Genomic DNA, 22525 nt, shown 5'->3' on the forward strand with positions numbered 1-22525 from the left:
TTGAGGTTCTCTCAGCTTGCCTCTTTGGTATGAAGCCACCACGTTATGAGCCAGGACAAGGGTGATTTGGGTCCTGGTTTTCTCAGTGGTACTGCACTCATGGTAGATTCTCATTGGCATGAATCAGGGTTGGATGGAAAAAGGGAGTCCCCACGTCTTGACTGCATTCACCCAGAGCATAGCCTCAGCAGTAGATAGTTGGTAACATCCTGCCTCAGGATGAGACGTGCTGACATCCTACCCCTCTCAGGACAAAAGCCCTCTGACTAGGAGCTGGGGGAAGGGGAAGCCTGTGCTCTAGGCTACACCAGACTAGAGTGAGGTTTCTGTCTTGCTGCACTGTTAGAGGGATGGGTGGGAATAGTCTTGGTTCAAATACCACAGACTTGCTTTTCTTATTGAAGTTTTGTAGATTTTCTTGAATAGGTGCTTCTTCATTTGCTGTATGCCTTTAGGACCATTTCAGAGGTTTTAAATAGTTGTTTTAAAAGTAATTTTTGTGGGGAGACCTTCAAGATGGCGGAGCAGTAAGACGTGGAGGTCACCTTCCTCCCCACAGATACAACAGAAATACATCTACACGTGGAACAACTCCTACAGAACACCTACTGAACGCTGGCAGAAGACCTCAGACTTCCCAAAAGGCAAGAAACTCCCCACGTACCTGGGTAGGGCAAAAGAAAAAGGATAAACAGAGACAAAGGAATAGGGATGGGACCTGCACCTCAGGGAGGGAGCCGTGAAGGAGGAAAAGTTTCCATGCACTAGGGAACCCCTTGACTGGCAGCGATGGCGGGGGTGGGTGGGCGGGTGGGAAGCATCAGAGCCATGAAGGAGAGCGCAGTAGCAGGAGTACAGGGGGCAAAGTGGAGAGATTCCCACACAGAGGATTGGTGCCGACCAGCAGTCACCAGCCTGAGAAGCTTGTCTGCTCACCTGCCGGGGCGGGTGGGGCCTGGAAGCTGAGACTCGGGCTTCAGAGGTGAGATTCCAGGGAGAGGACTGGGATTGGCTGCATGAAGGCAGCCTGACGGGTCTACTGCAGCACAGCTAACCGGGAGGGTGTCTGGGGAAATGTCTGGACCTGCCGATGAGGCAAGAGACCATTTTCTCAGGGTATGGGAGGAGAAGGGATTCCTTCCCCATGTGCCCACAGTAGGCAGAGCTCCACCTAAGTGAGCTCCAGAGATGGGCATGAGCCACGGCTGTCAGCTCAGACCGCAGAGATGGGCATGAAATGTTAAGGCTGCTGCCAGTGCCACCAAGAATCCTGTGTGCGAGCACAGGTCACTATCCACACCGCCCGCCCTGGAGAGCCTGTGCAGCCCGCCACCGCCAGCGTCCCGTGATCCAGAGACAACTTCCCTGGGAGAACGCACGGCACACCTCAGGCTGTAACAACGTCATGCTGGCCTCTGCCGCCACAGGCTTGCCCCGCATTCCAATTATGACTACTGTACCCCTCCCTCCCCCAGGTCTGAGTGAGCCAGAGCCCCCTAATCAGCCGCTGCTTTAACCCCCTCCTGTCTGGAGTGAAACAGATGCCTGAGGACGACCTACATGCAGAGTTGGGGTCAAAACCAAAGCTGAACCCAAGGAACTGTGCAAACAAAGGAGAGAAAGGGAAATTTATCCATGCAGCCTCAGGAGCAGCTGATTAAATCCCCACAATCAACTTGATGTATCCTGCATCTGTGGAATACCTGAATAGACAATGAATCGTCCCAAAATTCAGTCAGTGGACCTTGGGAGCAACTGTAGACTTGGGACTTGCTGTCTGTGACTGATTAGTTTCTGATTTTTATGTTTACCTTAGTTTAGTTTTTAATGCTTGTTATCATTGGTGGATTTGTTTACTGGTTTCGTTGCTCTCTTCTTTTTTAAATTATTACTTTTATTTTAATAATTTAAAAACATAATTATTTTTTTCCCTTTCTTTTGTTCATCCCTTTGTTTCTGAGCCGTGTGGCTGACATGGTCTTGGTGCTCTGGCTGGGTGTCAGGCCTGAGCTTCTGAGGTGGGAAGGCTGAGTTCAGGACACTGGACCACCAGAGACCTCCCGGCACCACATAATATCAATCTGTGAGAGCTCTCCCAGAGATCTCTGTCTCAACGCTAAGAGCCAGCTCCACCCAACGGCCAGCAATCTCCAGTGCTGGATGCCCCATGCCAAAAAACTAGGAAGACAGGAACACAAACCCATCCATTAACAGAGATGATGCATAAAATCATACTAAATTCATGGACACCCCAAAAAACACCACAAGACGCGGCCCTGCGCAACAGAAACACAAGATCCAGCCCCACCCACCAGAACACAGGCACCAGTCCCCTACACGAGGAAGCCTGCACAAGCCATTGAACCACCCTCACCCACTTTGGGTAGGCACGAAAAACAACAGGAACTACGAATATGCAGCCTGAAAAAAGGACACCCCAAAAACAGTAAGTTAAGCAAAATGAGAAGACAGAGAAATATATAGCAGATGAAGTAACAAGGTAAAAACCCACCAGACCAAACAAATGAGGAGGAAATAGGCAGTCTACCTGAAAAAGAATTCAGAGTAATGATACTAAAAATGATCCAAAATCTTTGAAATAGAATGGACAAAATACAAGAAACGTTTAACAAGGACCTAGAAGAACCATGATGAACAGCACAATAAATGAAATTAAAAATTCTCTAGAAGGAATCAATAGCAGAATACCTGAGGCAGAAGAACGGATAAGTGTCCTGGAAGATAAAATAGTGGAAGTAACTGCCATAGACCAGAATAAAGAAAAAAGAATGAAAAGAATTGAGGACAGTCTCAGAGACCTGAGACAACATTAAACGCACCAACATTCAAATGATAGGGGTCCCAGAGGAAGAAGAGAAAAAGAAAGGGTCTGAGAAAATATTTGAAGAGATCATAGTTGAAAACATACCTAACATGGGAAAGGAAATAGTCAATCAAGTTCAGGAAGTGCAGAGAGTCCCATACAGGGTAAATGCAAGGAGAAACATGCCAAGGTATATATTAATCAAACTATCAAAAATTAAATACAAAGAAAAAATATTAAAAACAGCAAGGGAAAAGCAACAACTAACATACAAGGGAATCCCCATAAGGTTAACAGCTGACCTTTCAACAAAAACTCTGCAAGCCACAAGGCAGTGGCCAGAACTTATTAAAGTGATGAAAGGGAAAAACCTACAACCAAGATTACTCTACCCAGCAAGGATCTCATTCAGATTCGATGGAGAGATTAAAATCTTTACAGACAAGCAAAAGTTAAGAGAATTCAGCACCACCAAACCAGCTTTACAACAAATGCTAAAGGAAATTCTCTAGGCAGGAAACACAAGAGAAGGAAAAAACCTACAAAAACAAACTGAAAACAATTAAGAAAATGGTAACAGGAACATACATATTGATAAGTACCTTAAGTAAATGGATTAAATGCTCCAACCACAACACATAGACTGGCTGAATGGATACAAAAACAAGACCCATATATATGCTGTCTACAAGAGACCCACTTCAGACCTAGGGACACATACAGACTGAAAGTGAAGGGATGGAAAAAGATATTCCATGCAAATGGAAATCAAAAGAAAGCTGGAGCGACAATTCTCATATCACACAAAATAGACTTTAAAATAAAGACTATTCCAAGAGACAAAGAAGGTCACCACATAATGATCAAGGGATCAATCCAAAAAGAAGACATAACCATTATAAAAATTTATGCCCCCAATATAGGAGCACCTCAATACCTAAGGCAAATGCTAACAGCCATAAAATGGGAAATTGACAGTAACACAATCATAGTAGGGGACTTTAACACCCCACTTTCACCAATGGACAGATCACTCAAAATGAAAATAAATAGCAAACACAAGCTTTAAATGACACATTAGACAAGGTGGACTTAATTGATATTTGTAGGACATTCCATCCAAAAACAACAGAATACACTTACTTCTCAAGTGCTCATGGAACATTCTCCAGGATAGATAACTTCTTGAGTCACAAATCAAGCCTTGGTAAATTTAAGAATATTGAAATGGTATCAAGTGTCTTTTCCAACCAGAACACTATGAGGCTAGATATCAATTACCAAAAAAAACTGTAGAAAATGCAACACATGGAAGCTAAACAATACACTGCTAAATAACCAAGAAATCAAAGAGGAAATCAAAAAATACCCAGAAAAAAATGACAATGAAAACACGATGATCCAAAATTTATGGGATGCAACAAAAGCTGTTCTAATAGGGAAGTTTATAGCAATGCAATCCTACCTTAAAATGCAAGAAAAATCTCAAACAACCTAACCTTACACCTAAAGGAATTAGAGAAAGAAGAACAATAAAAAAAAAACCCAAAGTTAGCAGAAGGAAATAAATCGTAAAGATCAGATCAGAAATAAATGAAAAAGAAATGAAGGAAACAATAGCAAAGATCAATAAAACTAAAAGCTCGTTCTTTGAGAAGATAAAAAAAATTGATAAATCATTAGCCAGAGTCATCAAGAAAAAGGAGTGGACTCAACTCAACAGAATTAGAAATGAAAAATGAGAAGTAACAACTGACCCTCCAGAAATACCAAGGATAATGAGGAATGACTATAAGCAACTATATGCCAATAAAATGGACAACCTGGAAGAAATGGACAAATTCTTAGAAAGCACAACTTCCGAGACTAAACCAGGAAGAAATCGAAAATATAACAGACCAATCACAAGCACAGAAATTGAAGCTGTGATTAAAAAATTTCCAACAAATAAGCCCAGGACCAGATGACTTCACAGGTGAATTCTATCAAACATTTACAGAAGAGCTAACACCTATCATTCTCAATCTCTTCCAAAATATAGCAGAGGGAGGAACACTCCCAAACTCATTATATGAGGCCACCATCACCCTGATACCAAAACCAGACAAAGATGTCACCAAAAAAGAAAACTACAGGCCAATATCACTGATAATCATAGATGCAAAAATCCTGAACAAAATACTAGCAAACAAAATCCAAGAGCACTTGTAACCTCCCTTTCAGATATACTAATAATAGCTAATGTTTAATGAACAATTTCTGTGTGCCAGGCATTGCTACACAAACTTTATCTCAACCTCACAACAACTTGTTGAAGTAAGTATTACCTCCATTTTTACAGATAGAAAAGAAAACTAAGTCACAGAGAAAGTAAGTGATTCACACCAAATTATACGATTTGTGTGATGGACCTGGGACTTGAACCAAGGCACTTTGGCTTCACAGACAACTCTTAACCATTATCATCTCCTGCTTCAGGTGAACAGGCTGTAAGTTACCCTGAGGGGTAAAGAATGCAAACTTCCCTCATCTGCTCCTCAAGTTGAACTTCTTGAGGTTTGGCACGAATTGCTATAGAATCGTGGCCTATGAGGTACAGACACCAGATAAGACAGGATCAGACCCCTCCTAGGACAAAGGGCTAGAGTTGCAGCTACAGACTATCTCTCATGATAAAATTTCCTCCATTTTCTCCCATCACTTGGATATGGGATTTGGTGGGGAAAAAAAATGTCTCCTAAGATTCCATTAGCTCAGCAATCTGTCTTAATTTGCAAGAGAGCAGGGGGGTGAGTCCTAATCATTGTAGTAACTGATGTCATTGATGAACGTTTCTCCCAGCATAACCATCATTGTCCTTTCATGTTGTCTCTTAGCTGGACTTGGAGATCTCAAGCTCAGGAAATTATATTATTCATATCCTATTTCTAGCTCCTGGAACATGGCTTGGCAGAGAGGAACTATCCATATATATTTACTAAATGAATAAATGGAAGAAGGAAGGAGGTCTAGGATGAAAGAATGGGAGAGGATTGATATGTGAGGTGGTGAGGAAAGAAGAGTGGGAAACGAGGGATGCTGGGACGTAAGCACAGAGAGGACCCAGTGACTGGGTGACCTGGCTACCTCTGACCTCCAGCCCCCACAGATGCCTGGATGCCACCCAGAGCCCCAAGCCAAGTGACCATCTCACCCCTCTGGTATCCACAGAAACAAGTCACGGAGAGACTGTCACTTGTTCTTAAGGGAAAAAGACTGAACAGGAAGTGCCCAGGGCAACTGAGTCCAGTGAGCCAGGATTCTAGGCCACCCAGTCTCCAGAAAAGTGCTAGGTTTCTGAGAGGTGGAAGGCTGAACCCCCTGCCTTCTCTCCATTGTGCAGCTCTTTGCACTTGGCCAGCCCAGCCCTGGCTCCTGAAGGCCTTGCCTGTCAGGTCCTCAGGTGCAGATGGAGGGAGCCTCAGCCAACCCAAGCTCTTCCCAGTGGGTCAAGCTGCTGAGGCTTGATGGTCCTGCCTCCTTACCAGGCTTTCCTGGGAGAGAGGAGGGGGGGCAGCCCCCTTCCTCCTGCCAGCACTCTCCCTGTCCCTGGTGGGGTTGCCAAGATGGAATTCTCTGAATTTTGTCAACAAGAACCCCACAAGGAAGAAGACCTTGGGGACAGAGCAGGAGCAAACTACACCCCAGTTGGGGAAGCATAATGACCTGTCTATTTCCTTAGTCCTCAGAATAATTCTGCTGGATAGGTATTATTATTTTATTCCCTTTAGAAATGAGGTTTAGAGAAGTTAAGTAACCTATGCCTAGGTTCACAGTAAGTGATAAAACTAGGCTGACTCCAAAGCCTTCACTATTCTCTTTTTTTTTCTTTTCTATATGGTCTCTATCAGCCTGCCTCTTCATCTATATAATGTAGGATAATAGTCTCCACTTTAAAAATCAGATATTAATTATGTAAACAGACAGCTTGGACCAATTTAAAATTACATTAATTCATTTGAGATAACATGGAAACATTCTAAATGGTTTAATCAATGTCTGTACCAGTTTAATAAGTAAAAACAATTTGACCTCTACTCTGCTGGTATAGACAATCTGGTATGCCTTTGGACTTCTTTTGCTAAAACTTTAATGGTAATGCTATGGGCCATTAGAGATAGATATTAATCATTATGTTAAGAAAATATAATTTTATTCATAAGTTTCTAGGTGTTTAATCAGGAATGATTAATTTATCTTCAAAATAATTTGGGCCTCAGGATACAAAATTAATATACAGAAATCTATTGCATTTCTATACACTAACAAAGAGCTATCAGAACGAGAAATTAAGACAAAAATCCCACTTACAATTGCATCAAAAAGAATAAAATACCTAGGAATAAACCTACCTAAGGAGGTAAAAGGCCTGTACTTGAAAAACTATAAGACACAGATGAAAGAAATGGAAGATGACACAGATGGAAAGATATATCATATTCATAGATTGGAAGGATTAATATTGTTAAAATTACCTTATCTATCCAAATGAATCTACAAATTTAATGCAATCCCTATGAAAATACCAATAGCATTCTTCACAGAACTAGAAAAAATAATTTAAATTTTGTATGTAAACACAAAAGACCCTGACTAGCCAAAACAATCTTGAAAAAGTAAAGCAGAGCTGGAGATACCATGCTCTTTGACTTCAGACTACATTACAAAGCTATAGTCATCAAAACAGTGTAGTACTGGCACAGAAACAGACACATAGATTAATGGAACAGAACAGAAAGCTCAGAAGTAAACCCATGCACCTATGGTCAATTAACCCATGATGACAAAAGATGCAACAATATACAATGGAGAAAAGACAGTCTCTTCACTAAGTGGTGCTGGGAAAAATGGACAGCTACATGTAAAAGAATGAAATTAGAACATTTTCTTACACCATATACAAAAATAAATTCAAATTGGATTAAAGACCTAAATGTAAGACCAGAAACCATTAAACTCTTAGAAGAAAACATAGGCAGAAGACTCTTTGACATAAATTGTAGCAATTTTTTTTTTGGATCTGCCTCCTAAGGCAAAGGAAACAAAAGCAAAAATAAACAAATGAGTCTTAATGAAACTTAAAAGCTTTTGCACAGCAAAGGAAACCATGGACAAAATGAAAAGGCATCATACTGGACGGGAAAAATTTGCAAATGATATGACTAATAATGGGTTAATCTCCAAAATATATAAACAACTCATACAACTCAACATCAAAAAGACCAAACAGCTCAATTAAAAAATGTGCAGAACATATATACAATGGAATATTACTCAGCCATAAAAAGGAACAAAATTGAGTTATTTGTAGTGAGGTGGATGGACCTAGAGTCTCATACAGAGTGAAGTAAATCAGAAAGAGAAAAACAAATACTGTATGCTAACACATATATATGGAATCTAAAAAAATCACACTGATGAACCTAGTGGCAGGGCAAGAATAAAGACGCTGACATAGAGAACAGACTTGAGGACACAGGGGGAAAGGGGAACTGGGACAAAGTGAGAGAGTAGCATTGACATATATGCACTACCAAATGTAAAATGGATGGCTAGTGGGAAGCTGCTGCATAGCACAGGGAGATCAACTTGATGCTTTGTGACGACGTAGAGGGGTGGTATAGGGAGGGTGGGAGGGAGGGGATACGGGGATATATGTATACATATAGCTGATTCACTTTGTTGTACAGCAGAAACTAACACAATATTGTAAAGCAATTATACGCCAATAAAGACGTGAAAAAAAATGTGCAGAAGACATGAATGACATTTTTCAAAAAAGACATATAGGTGGCAGACAGGCACAAGAATAGAAGCTCAACATCATTAATCATCAGAGAAATGCAAATCAAAACCACAGTGAGATATCATCTCACATCTGACAAAATGGCTGTCCTCAAAAAGACCACAAATAACAAGTGTTGGTGAGGATATGGAGAAAAGAAAAGGGAATGCTTGCACACTGTTGGTGGGAATATAAATTGGTGCAACCATTGTGGAAACCAGTAAAAAGGTTTCTTGAAAAACTAAAAATGGAACTACCATGTGACCCAGCAATTCCACTCCTGGGTATATATGCAAAGAGAGTGAAAACACTAATTTGAAAAGATATATGCACCCTAATGTTCATACCAGCATTATTTACAATAGCCAAGATATGGAAGCAACCTAAGTGTCCATCAACAGATGAGTGGATAAAGAAGATGTGGTGTATATAGACAATGAAATACTACACAGCCATAAAAAATGAAATCTTGCCATTTGCAACAACATGGATGAACTTGGAGGATATTGTGCTTAACAAAATAAGTGAGACAGAGAAAGACAAATACTGTATGATATCACTTATGTGTGGAATCTAAAAAATAAAACAAAGTAGTGAATCCAACAAAATGAAACAGATTCACATGTATAAAGATCAAACAGTGGGGAGAGGGAAGGAGGGAAATCCAACAGTGGGGCAGTGGGTAAGACTCCACACTCCCAATGCAGAGGGTCTGGGTTCAATCCCTGGTCAGGCAACCAGATCCCACATATGCTGCAACTAAGAGTTCGCATGCCACAACTAAGAAGCCCACATGCCGCAACTAAGGAGTTAGTGAGCTGCAACTAAAGGAGCCCTGGAGCCACAGCTAGGGAGGCCCCCTGCCACAACTAAGACCTGGTGCAACCAAATAAATAAATAAAATACATAAATATTAAATAAATAAACAAATAAGTTACAGGATATATTGTACAGCACAGGGAATATATTCAATATTTTACAATAACTATAAACAGATTATAACTTTTAATAATTGTGGATCACTATGTTGTGCACCTGAAACTTACATGACATTGTAAATCAAATATGCCTCAATAAAACAAACAAACAAAAAATAATTTGGGCATCTTTAACATTACTAGCAAACCCCCCCTACCCAATACTAGCAAACCCCCCTACCCAATACCTCCTCCAAATCTCTAATCCCTCCATCATCCCCAAAGGAAAACCTTATCCTGATCTAAAATACCATAGATTGGTTTCACCTTTTTTTTGAACATTTTATAAATGGAATCACAGCATGCATTCTTGTGTCTGTCTTCATCCACTGTACATTATGTATGACAGATTTATCAATATTATTCTGTGTAGCTGTATTATTCATGTGCTTTTCATTATTGTAGAATATTACAGTGTATGAATATACATTTATTTATCTATTACACTGTTAATGGATATTGAGTTGTTTTCAGTCTGGGTCCATTACAAATAAGGCTGCTATGAACCTCTGTTCATGCTTTTCTGGTATACATGTGCAACCATTTCTCTTATAAATTATAGATAGACTTGAAATTGCTGGATCATAAAATATGTGTATATTCAACTTCAGTAGATAATGTTAAACATTGTCCAAAGTGGTTATATGAATTTACATATTTGGCACCAGTATACAAGAGTTCCAATTGCTTCACATCCTCACTAGCATTTGGTATTGACAATCTTTAGTCTTAGCCATTGTAATGAGTCTGTAGTGTTAATTCATTGTTATTTTAATGTATAGTTCCCTGAATGTCAATAAAATTGTGCATCTTTTTATATTTTTATTTTTATTGGGCATTTTGACCTTCTCCTTGGTGAAGTGTCTCCTCAAGTCTTTTACCATTTTTTCCATTGAATTGTCTATCTGTTTCACTAATTTGTAGTTCTTTATATATTATGGATAGGAGCCATTTGTCTATTATAATGCCTAAAATATCTTCTTCCACTCTGTATTTTGTTTTTATTCACTCAGATGTCTTTTAATAACCAGAAGTTTTTGATTTTAAGATTGTCCAATTTTTCAATCTTTTCCTCTATGCTTAATGAATATGGGTTCTTTTAAGAATCTTTCCCTATTCCCACATCTTAAAAATATTTTTTTTCTATTATTTCTTGGATTTTTCTTCTGTTTCATTTTCCCTTTCACATTTGGATCAACAATTTACCTGGAATTAGTTTTTATGTCTAGTGTGAGGTAGGGATCCCATTTCATTTTCTCCCATATGTATATCCAATTGCCTGATCACCATTTATTAAACAGAATATAATTTCCCCACTGCTCTGCAGAGTGGCATCCCCATCATAAATCAAATGTCCATATATGCATAGATCTGTTTCTGGACACTATTCTTTTTCATTGGTCTATTTTTATCTAACCTTGCTGTCTTAAGTACTGCACCATGCTCTCTTAATTATGGTAGCTTTATAATAAAGCTACATATCTACTTTAAAAAGTGTTCCAACTGTATTATTCTTCAAAATTGTCTTGGTCTTTCTTCATTCTTTGTGCTTCTATATAAATTCTAAAGTCAGGATGTCAATTTCATCCACCTACCAATTTTGTTTTTAAAAACTAAACTTGCTAGTATTTTACTTGCTATTGCACTAAATCTATTTATTGGATCAGAGAGAATTGAGAATTATCATATTTACACTATTGAGTCTTCCAATCCATGAACATTTTATATCCTTCCATTTATTTAGGTCTTATTTAATTTTAATAAAATTAACAAATTCATGCACATTTTTTATTTGATTTATTCCTAGATACTTGATAAGTTTGATATTACTGGGAACGGCATGATCTCTCTAAGATTTACTTTCCAATTTTTATTTTTGGTAAGAAGAAATACAACTGATTTTTGTATTTTGACCTTGATCTAGTGACAATAATAAATTCACTTATTTCTATTAGTTACTCTGTGAATTCTTTTGGATTTTGTGCATATGCAGTCATGTCAATGTTATTTTTTTCTTTTCCAATCTTGTTCCTTTTTTTCTTTTTTTTTTCTTTTTTTTTCTTTTTTTTGCCTGATTCTACTACTGGAATATTTGGAACTATGATGAAAAGAAGTGCTGATAAACTTTTTGGCTCATTCCCAATCTCAAAAGGAAAGTTATCAATATTTTACTATGGCTTGCCATAGCAAATTTTTGCAGAAAATTTTTATCAGGTTAGGGAAATTCTCTTCTATTCCAATTTTTGAAAAAGTTTATCATGAATGTATGAATAGTTAAACTATCAAATGCTTTTTCTGCATCTAGAGATGGCAACGTGACTTTTTGCCTGTTAATACTGCAAATTACATTAATTGATTCTCAAAGGTTAAGTCAATCTTCAGTCTTGGATTCACCCATCATGGTCCTGATATTTTAGTCTTTGTATGTATGGCTGGCTTAGGTTAGCTAATATCATGTTTAGGATTTTTGCATCTCTGTTCATGATTAATATTAGCCTATAGTTTACCATCTTTGTAATGCTCATTTTAGATTTTGGTATCAACATTATTATGACCTTATAAAATTAGTTGGGAAGAGAACTACATGACAAGAAATTGAGGCCTTCTGCAAACAAAATGAGACCTCTCATCAAAGAGATATAGTGAACAATCTTGAAAGTGGATCTACTAGCAGCAAATTGTTAGAAATTTTCATTCTAAAGGTACATATTATAAGGGCCTTATAAGGTGTGACTTAACTCCACTCTCTTTTCTTCCTTGTTAGTATTGTCCAGCATTTTGTTTAGCCTCAGATTTTCTGTTCCCTAAATTATTATTATTATTATGTTGCTGTTGTTTTTATAGTCACATGGAGCTTGTTTAGATTTACCTGTGTTTACCAGTTTCTTTGTTCATTCATTGTCATGACAGTTACCCGTTTATTGCCTCTAGGCTCCAATCCTACTCTTCATTGCCCCATTTAATGATAATGGAGCTGTATCCTGTAAACATTTATCCTTTTCCTGCTGACAAAATGTAATGTTAAACTTTGTCAGTAGCAGACACCAGAGGCTCACCATGGCAGGAGGGGGTTGTCTTTCTGGTTCCAATGAGTTTCCATTTTTTTTCTCCTTATTCCAAAAGCAAGGGGATAGCCACCAGTTTGTACGCCCCCTCCAGCAAATTTCCTGACACTCTAGTGGAAGGTCCCTACTTACCAATCCTAGCTCATGATTCCCTGTTCTCTGGCCTTACTTCTTGCATTTCCTTCCTCCTGGGGTCAAATTTCTTTGTTTTTTCACATTATCCTTTGGTTTTTCTTTTTGTAAGAGCTTGAGTGGTTAACTCTCTTTGTTCAGCACTTGGTCTTAAATGATGAACATATCTTTATTTAGCACTCACTTTTGAATGATATTTGGCTGGGTATGAAATGCTAGATTAATAATCTTTTCTTCTCAGCACTTGGAAGATAACATTCCACTATCTTCTTTCATTTTTTTTTTAAGAATTCTGCTTTTAGTTAAATTATTTTATGGATAACCTGTTCACTCTCTTTTACTACTTTTAAGATCTCTTTGTCTTTAATGTTTACAGTTCCAGTCTGTTATGTCTAGATGTGGATTTCTTATGTTTTCTGTTAAGAATTCATTGTGTTTCCTGAATCTGAAGATTAATGAGTTTATCATTTCTAGAACAAACTCAGTTATCACTTCAAATATTACCTCATTCTCATTCTCTCTCATTTATCTTTCTTGTACTCTTATTAGACATATGTTGGATTTTAAAATTCTATTCTACATAACTCTCGATGTTTCATATTAAATAGTTCTGATCACCAAATTCCAATGTAGGCTGGGGGTTCCCCACACCACCAATCAATGCTCCAACACCAGCTGGATGTCCTACGATTCAACTCAATTCTGACACTGTCCACCCATACATAGCATCCAAATCCACAGGGTGAGGGTTCAATCCCACAAGACCACCCACCTCCACTTCAGATGGCAATGGCAAGTCTAGCATATCACCTATGCTTCTGACCAAATGGCTAGAAATCAGAGATTCCTATAACCCCCTCTTTGGGTTTGATTAATTTGCTAGAGTGACTCACAGAACTCAGAGAAACATTTTACTTGCTAGATTACCAATTTATTATAAAAGGTTATAACTCAGGAATAGCCAGATGGAAGAGATGTATAAGGGCAAGGTATGTGGGAAGGGGCAGAGAACTTTCATGCCCTCTCCAGGCACACCATTCTCCCAGCTCTTCCATGTGTTCACCAACCAGGAAGCTCTCCAAGCCCAGTTCTTTTAAGTTTTTATTGAGGCTTCAATATATAGGCATAATTGATTAAATTATTGACCACTGGTGATTGATTCAACCTCCAACCTCTCTCCTGACCCCAGAGGTCAAGGGGGTGGGACTAAATGTTTCATTCCTCTAGTCACATAATTGGTTCCCCTGGCAACCAGCACCTATCCTTTGGTACTTTCCAAAAGTCACCTCATTAACATAAGCCCAGCTGTGGTGGAAAGGGGGATCTTGAATGACAAGACACCCATTTCACTTCATGGCTCTAAAGTGATTTCAGGACCTGAGGATGAGAGGCTAAATATAACAAAAGATAATCCCACTGCTCTTATTGCTCAGGAAAATCCAAGGGTTTTGAGAGCTGTGATCCAGGAACTGTGGACGAAGATCAAATATATCTAAGAAATATATTTTGGTCAACTGAATGACCAAATATATATTCCTTATAAATCACAATATTACATATGTTTTACTTCTTTTCGTCTCTTTGTTCTACCTCTTGTTATTTATCCCCTCTTTCTCTCTTCAATGGCATCTAATCTCAAGTTTATCCTGTTCACTGAGGTTTTCTTATTATTGTTTCAATGACCATATTTTTCATTCTGATATTAGAAATTGTTGTCCAAACTAAAGTTTATCCTGTCCACTGAGTTTTTTATTTCAATGACCATATCATTCATTCTTAATTTTTTTCTGCCATCTGCTCTTTAGTATCTTATTCCTTTCTTTTTTAGAATTTCAAGTCCTTATTTTATGACTTTAATTATATAAAATTTTTGTGAAGTATGTATAAATATTCTTTGTTGTATCTGCTGACTATCATTCATATGAATTGCTTACTCATGTGTCTTGTAATTTTGGATTGTGAATTCATCTTAAGAGGGATTTTCCTATGAGAAGTTTTGTGGCCTGAGTTATGGTAGTGTTCCTACAGAGTGATAAACTTTGCATCTTTCTAACACCTCAGAGGTAATATTGACCTGCAACTAATGTAATCACTGGCTTTAAGTTTCTACATAATGTAGTTTAAATTTTGGACTCAAAACCGGGGCAAGAGGTAGGCACAGAATTTCAATATCTCAATAGAAACTTTTTAAAACTAGGATCCCAGTGAGAGACTTTATCATTTCCCTGTGATGTGAATAGATTTTTAGTTCCATCTAGATAGGCACCAAAAGCCAAGCCCCTGGTAAACTCAAATTCACTAATCCACCACCTACCCCATTCTAGGCTGCCATAATATCACCTCAAGTACTTACATCTTTTTATTTTTTGCATCTGGATATTTCCTTTTCATATCCCATGGTGTGGGTGCACCATAATTTACTTAAATCCTTATTTATAAGTATTCAGGTTGTTTTCCTTTTTCTTTACTCTATTAAGCAGTATTGACATAAATATTCTGATGGGTATTGGTTTTTGTGGATATTGTTTAGCATAGAGTTGAAATTAGACTATTAATTTAGTACCAATATTTCAGGTTGTATGAGATTTTTTTACCAGCAGCATTCAGCAACACAGGGAAGTCAAATAGTTGGAATCATCCAGGTAGGGGTTCCCCACTCAGGAAAATGCAATAAAAAGATATTCTGGCAAGAGAGTTTAGAACTAGGGTAAGAAAGTCACTGACATTTTGAATCATAGATTCTGAAGTGGGTAAGGAGGGAAATAAAAACAGAGGAATCAGAGTTGGTAGATTAGAAGAAAGTAAGAATCAGTGAGTTGGAGTCCCCAGGGAAATGGGAGAAATGGAATGATTACACCATAAGTACAGGAAGTAGTGGTCAGAGAATAGAATGTCTGAACAAATGGGATAATTTTTCAGTAATGGAAAAGACCAGGTGTGACCATAGGTGGCTGAAGTAGAATATCAGTGGTGGACTCTTTAGTGATAAAGAAATCAAAGAAAAGAGAGGCCAGAGCATTGAATGGGGTCATCTACATGGACACTGAAGTCACTCAGGATGATGGACTCAAGACTAAGACGTTGAGACAAGTACAAAGTTTTCATAGAAAAAGAGTGTATCCAGGAGATCTAAAGGTGACAATACCAGGAAAATGGTGGTGGGTAGCACCAGCTTCTAAGGAACAAGGGATCTCCTAATTGGAAGAGAGGAATAATGGTTTAGACGGAGTCAGAAGGAACAAGGAGAATACACCCCATTCCCACCCTGAAGTACCTTAGAGTTTGAGAGAATGAACAGTCTCTACTTGAGAGATATACAGGGAAACAATATCCTCAAGGGAGATCCAGGTTACTGTTAAAGCCGGGAGATGTAAAGAACAGTCAATTAAGAAACAATCTAAGGAATAGGGAAGTTTTCCAGTCATGCAGCTAGACTTCCAGAGAGTACAAGGAAAAGTTTTGTGAAACTGGGAGGCAAAGTTATTGGGTCAAGGGAGAATAATCAGAATATAATGCTATAAGAGAGAATAGGAGACCAAATGGGAATTATGATTTGGATGGTAATCAAGGAAACAAGGAACGCTAAGCAGAGAGAATTGTTAAATCAGACAGAGGGAAAAGGGAGTTGCAGTAGCCTCCTAAATCATCTGACGTGGAGTTAGGAGTCTCAGGTAGTGAACAGGAAAGTCCAAACCTATTCATTAGGCACTCAGGAATGGTCAGTCATCCTATCAGCATTGGCCTTGCGTTTCTGCTTCCATATAAGGGTCAGGCAAACTACCAAGGGATCACAAGGACCAAGAGGAAAGCTATATTGTAAAGTTCTGCTCTGAAGCACCCCTACAAGATTCTGTCCAGAAACATGGGAGGGGGTCATGCTGACTATCAGTGCTCTGTGTCATTTTGCTCCCTCCTGCATGCCCCCTACTTCCTGACTTTGTCACCCACTCTGATTACCTCATCTTCATGGAGTGATATAAATGATGTGAAAGGGCTTTGGAAAATGTAGTAAGTTAAGTACACGGGGGCACTGACTTTTCCCCACTTTGGTCATTTCTACTTCAGATCCATTCTCTTTGGTCCCAACCCCCAACTCTATCCTGGCCCTTGGATCAATCTCTGCCTACTGAGGGGAAAAACTACATGTTATCCCAAGGAATAGGGACTACTCTTATAGCTCCATTTCTTCTCTTTGCCATTTCCCATAACCACTCTTCAACCTAGAAACTGGGACCATTGCTCTGGTTTGTGGGGCCTTCTTATTGGCTCCAAACGAAGGAGTATGGGCATTCGTAATGGGCATTCCCACATGGGGAGATGTGAGTGGTACTGTGTGAGCGTCTGCCAGTTTCTCATTTTCACAAGATGACTAATGAGACATATGCCATTTTAAAAAATGACAAGGAAGTTACCTCTAATTTCCCCATCTCAACCCCAGCTTCCACCTCCTCTTTCTGCTCCTTTTGTTCTCATTATCCAATGCCGCTTCCTCCCTTGTCTCCTCAATCTTTTAGCCCTCAGCCTACTCCCCAGCCCCATCCACCTCTTTCAGACTTCAGCCCTACCCATTTCCCTCCTGCCACAGGAAGTGTCATCCCTTCCTACCACCCTACCTTAATGACATCCATGCCCAGCTCTTTCCCTGTCCCTTCCATACCATCTACTTGCCACCCTGTTCATCCTGCTCCCTTTCCTATTATTCCTTTATCTGTGCCCCTATCCCCCCTCCTATCCCTTCTTTCTAGTCCCTTGAACTCTGGTCTTCACCTACACTCCAGCCACTCCCAACCAGACCTGTTGATTCACAAGTCTCATTCTGGAGAGATAGTTACTCTAGTACTGGGACAGATCTGGTACAATTCAGAATTGCCAGGACTGCAGATTCCCAGAAGCCTTCCCTGGTAGATCTAGAGAATTCAAGATGATGGCCAAGCAACATTCAGCTAGAAGGTAAGCTCAGTTCCTTGCAGGAGTCCTTTTCCATGATGGTGTTTTCAGCCATGAGCAGATCCTAGTTATCTTACTATCTGTATTTTGCCTTCATCCTAATCTTATCAATCCTCTTCAGATGCCAATCGAAATCCTAATAGATATTTTCAGGGAACTCAAAAAGCAATTTATATGGGAAGGCAAAAGGCCAAGAATAGCCAAGAACTGGTAGGAAAAATTTCTGTATGAGATATCATAACCTATTATAAAAATTATAGTAATTAATATAGTGTCATACTGGTCCAAAAGTAGACAAATGGCATAGAATAGAGTCCAGAAATAGATTCATACCTACATGAACACTTGATTTAAGACAAAAGTATCACAGAAGAAAAGTGGGGCTAGGACTATCTATTCAATAAATTGATTCTGGGTCAACTGTATACTCGTATGGAAAAAAAAACTAAGCTAGTTTCCTACTTCACACTACACTCAAAAATCAGTTTCAAGTAGAATGTAGATCTAAAGTGAAAAGGTAAAAACGTAAATCTTTTAGAATTGCTGGAGTGATACTTGGCTATTGAGCACTTGAGATGTGCTATTAAGTGGATTTTAAACACTTGTACTGGATTTTAAACACTTAGTATGAAAAAATAAAATACCTTAATGTTTATATTGAAATGTTGAACTGATAATAATTTGAATATATTGGGTCAAGTAAAACATTTTTAAATTTTATCTGTTTTTGCTCTTTTTTGTGTGTGTGTTTATTTTATTTTATTTTTTATTTTTTTAGCGTTACGCGGGCCTCTCACTGTTGCGGCCTCTCCCGTTGCAGAGCACAGACTCCGGACATGCAGGCTCAGCGGCCGTGGCTCACGGGCCTAGCCGCTCCGCGGCATATGGGATCTTCCCGGACCAGGGCACGAACCCGTGTCCCCTGCATCGGCAGGCGGACTCTCAACCACTGTGCCACCAGGGAAGCCCTGTTTTTGCTCTTTTAGATACTAGAACATTTTAAATTGTGACTTGCTTCATGTTATTGGACTGCACTGATCTAGAAGGTAATATAAGAAAATAATCTTCACAATATCAAATTAGGAAAAAATTTCTTAAGTGACATTAAAAAGCACTAATCACAAAGGGAAAGACTGATACATTTGATCACATGTAAATTTTTAAAAGACAGTCTTAGGCGTCTTCTAAGTTATCAAAAAGACAATGTTAAGAGATTAAAAAGGCAAGCCATGCAGTGGGAAAAATAAATTAGTAGCACATGCAACTCTCAAAGGGCTTATATCAATAATATATAAAGAACTCCAACAAGTTGGTAAAAAGAAGGCAAAGAATCCACAAGAAAATAGGAAAAGATTTGGAACTGTCATTTCACAAAAGAGGTTTTTCAAATGAACAATAAATATACAAAAAATAAAAGTTGGGGCTTCCCTGGTGGCGCCGTGGTTGGGAGTCTGCCTGCCGATGCAGGGGACATGGGTTCATGCCCCAGTCCGGGAGGATCCCATGTGCCGTGGAGCGGCTGGGCCCATGGGCCATGGCCGCTGGGCCTGCAGGTCTGGAGCTTGTGCTCCGCAGCAGGAGAGGCCACGACAGTGAGAGGACCACGTACCGCAAAATAATAAATAAATAAAAGTTGGTCAATCTCACCACTCAATAGGAAAATGCAAATTAAACCATAGTGAGATGCCACTACATACCCACCAGAATGGCCATAATTAAAAAGACTGACAATGTCAAGTGTTGGCAAAGATGGGAACAATAAGAGCCCTGGTGGAGTAAATCAGTTCCACTATTTTGTAAAACAACTTGATACCACCTACTAAAACTGAACCATAGGCAGTCCCTACAATCCAGTAATTCCACTTCTAAGTATACATCCAACAAAATGTTTGTATGTGTGCACCAAGAGACATCTACTAAAATGTTCATACAGCATTATTTGTTATAGTTTGTATTGAAAAATCCAATGTTCATCAGTATTAAAATGAATAAATAAATTGCGGTATAACCACAACAGGGAGAACCACACAGAAATAAAAAGTAATGAAACCATAGCTATCTACATGCAACAGCAGTGATGAATTTCACAAACATAATGTTGACCAAAAGAAGCCAGACACAAAGCATGCATACCATATGATTCCATTTATAGAAAGTGAAAAAACAGCCAAAGTAATCTATAGTGTTAGAAGTCAGGACAGTGGTTACCTTTGAGGAGAAAAGAAGACAGTGTTTGGGAAGGCGCATGAGAGAGGCTTCTGGGGTGCTGTCAATATCGATTTCTTGGCTTGTGTGATGGTGACAAATGATTGATCACTTTGTGATAAATCAGTGTGAGCTATACGTTTTGGAGAAGAACACTTTTCTACGTCTATGTGTGATATTTCACAAGAAAAAGGTTTTGTTTTATATTGTTTTTTAAATGTGAGTGCTTATCAAGAATTCCTAACTTGGAAATCTGAGTTCTGACAATTTATGGTGCCAGGAGGGAAATACAAGGATCTCTCATAACCCAGAAGCTCTCCACTTTTACTTTCCTCCCCATCTGCCAGCTGTATAGAGGGGATCATATGGCTTTTCTCTTTTATGTGTTAATATGGTGATATTCAAAATATGGTGAGTATTTCCAAATATTGAACCAACTTTGCATCTCTGAAAAATCTCATTTGGTCATGGTGTATTATTCTTTTTATATGTTACTGGATATTATTTTCTAATACTTGGTTAAGAATTTTTGCATGTATATTCATAAGATATATTTATCCTTAGCTGTCCTTTTTGTAGTAACTTGTCTGGTTTTAGTATCAATGTAATGCTCATCTCATAAAATGAGTTGGGAATTGTTCCCTCAACCTCTGTTTTCTGAGACAGTGTGTGTAGTATTGGTATTTTCTTCAATTTGTGTTTGACAGATTAATCAGAAAAACCATCTGGCCCTGGAAGGTATATTGCAGGAAGTTTTTCAACTACAAATTCAATTTTTTAAATACATATAAAGTTATGCATATTCTCTCTCTCTCTCTCTCTCTTTTCTGTTCTGGAAATTTATATCTTCACAAAAGTTATCCATTTCATCTAAGTTGTCAAATTTATTGACAAAATTCTTTATGATATTTCCTTTCTCTCCAATTAATGTCTGTAGGATGTGTAGTGATGTCCCACTTTTATTCATTATGTAGATCATTTGTGTCTTCTTCTTTCTCTTGATTAGTTTATCTGTATTGTTGAATTTTCTACAAACTAGCTTTTGATTTTATTGGTTTTATCTATTGAGTACTTGTTTTCCATATTATTCATTTCCACTCTTTATTATTTCTTTAATTTTATTTATTTTTTATTAAAATTTGCTCTTCTTTTACCACCTTCCAAGGTATAAGCCTAATCCATCAATATTGTACTTTGGTTCTTTCCTGGTACCAGCAATTAAAGCTATAAATTCCCCTCTAAGCACTGGTCTATATATATTCTAAAAGTCTTAATCGTTGTGTGTTTATTTTTTATCAGTTCAAAATATTTTCTAATTTATCATGATTTTCTTTGATTCAAGACATTTAGGAATGTGTTGTGTAATTTACAAGTAATTTGAATTTTCTAACTATCTTTTGGTAATTGACCTCTAAATTAAATTTGTTGTGGTCAGAGTACATATTTGTATGACTCATTCCTTTTAAATTTACTGAAACTTGTTTTCTGGCATAACATATGGTCTATATTGGTTAGTAGTCTACATGCAATTTAAAAGAATGCATAGCCTGATATCAGTGGGTCAATGTGCTCTAATTGTCAATTAGTTCAAATGATTGGTAGTGTTTTCAAGTCTTCTATATACTCACAGATTTTCTATTAACTTGCTTTATCAATTACTAAGATAGAAAAGTTGGCAGTTCTACAATTTTTGCTTTATGTGTTTTGTTTTGTTTTTTAATTTTTTTTTTTTTTTTTTTTTTTTTGCTGCCTTGGGTCTTCGTTGCCACATGCAGGCTTTCTCTAGTTGAGGCGAGCAGGGGCTATTCTTCATTGAGGTGCACAGACTTCTCATTGTGGTGGCTTCTCTTGTTGTGGAGCATGGGCTCTAGGCGCGTGGGCTTCAGTAGTTGTGGCACATGGGCTCAGTAGTTGTGGCTTGCAGGCTCTAGAGCACAGGCTCAGTAGTGGTGGCTGCCAAGGGCTAGGGATAGGAGGCAACGGGGAGCTGTTTAATGCATATAAAAACTTTCTGGAGATCGGTTTCACACAATGTGACTATACACTACTGAACTACAATACTTAAAAATGGTTCAGGGCTTCCCTGGTGGCGCAGTGGTTGAGAGTCCACCTGCCGATGCAGGGGACACGGGTTCGTGCCCTGGTCTGGGAAGATCCCACATGCTGTGGAGTGGCTAGGCCCGTGAGCCATGGCCGCTGAGCCTGCACGTCCGGAGCCTGTGCTCTGCAACGGGAGAGGCCACAACAGTGAGAGGCCCGCATACCGAAAAAAAAAAAAAAAAGTTCAGAAGGTAAATTTTATGTGTGTTTACCACAATTTAAAAAATTTAAATAAATAAACTGTAAAGTCCCTAAGGTACTTTTAGGGTTATTCTGTCTATATTATCACATGGCTGGTATGGGCCAGAATGTCTTCTCAGATAGGAAACCTCCACTGTTTGTGAGACAGACATAGAGGGTCTCAGTTCTGGGCATCTGCTTTATAGTGAGAGAGGATGGGACTTCCCTGGCGGTCCAGTGGTTAAGACTCCAGCTTCCAATGCAGGGGGCA

Source organism: Delphinus delphis, chromosome 1, assembly GCF_949987515.2.
Source record: "Delphinus delphis chromosome 1, mDelDel1.2, whole genome shotgun sequence".
NCBI classification, from domain to species: Eukaryota; Metazoa; Chordata; class Mammalia; order Artiodactyla; family Delphinidae; genus Delphinus; species Delphinus delphis.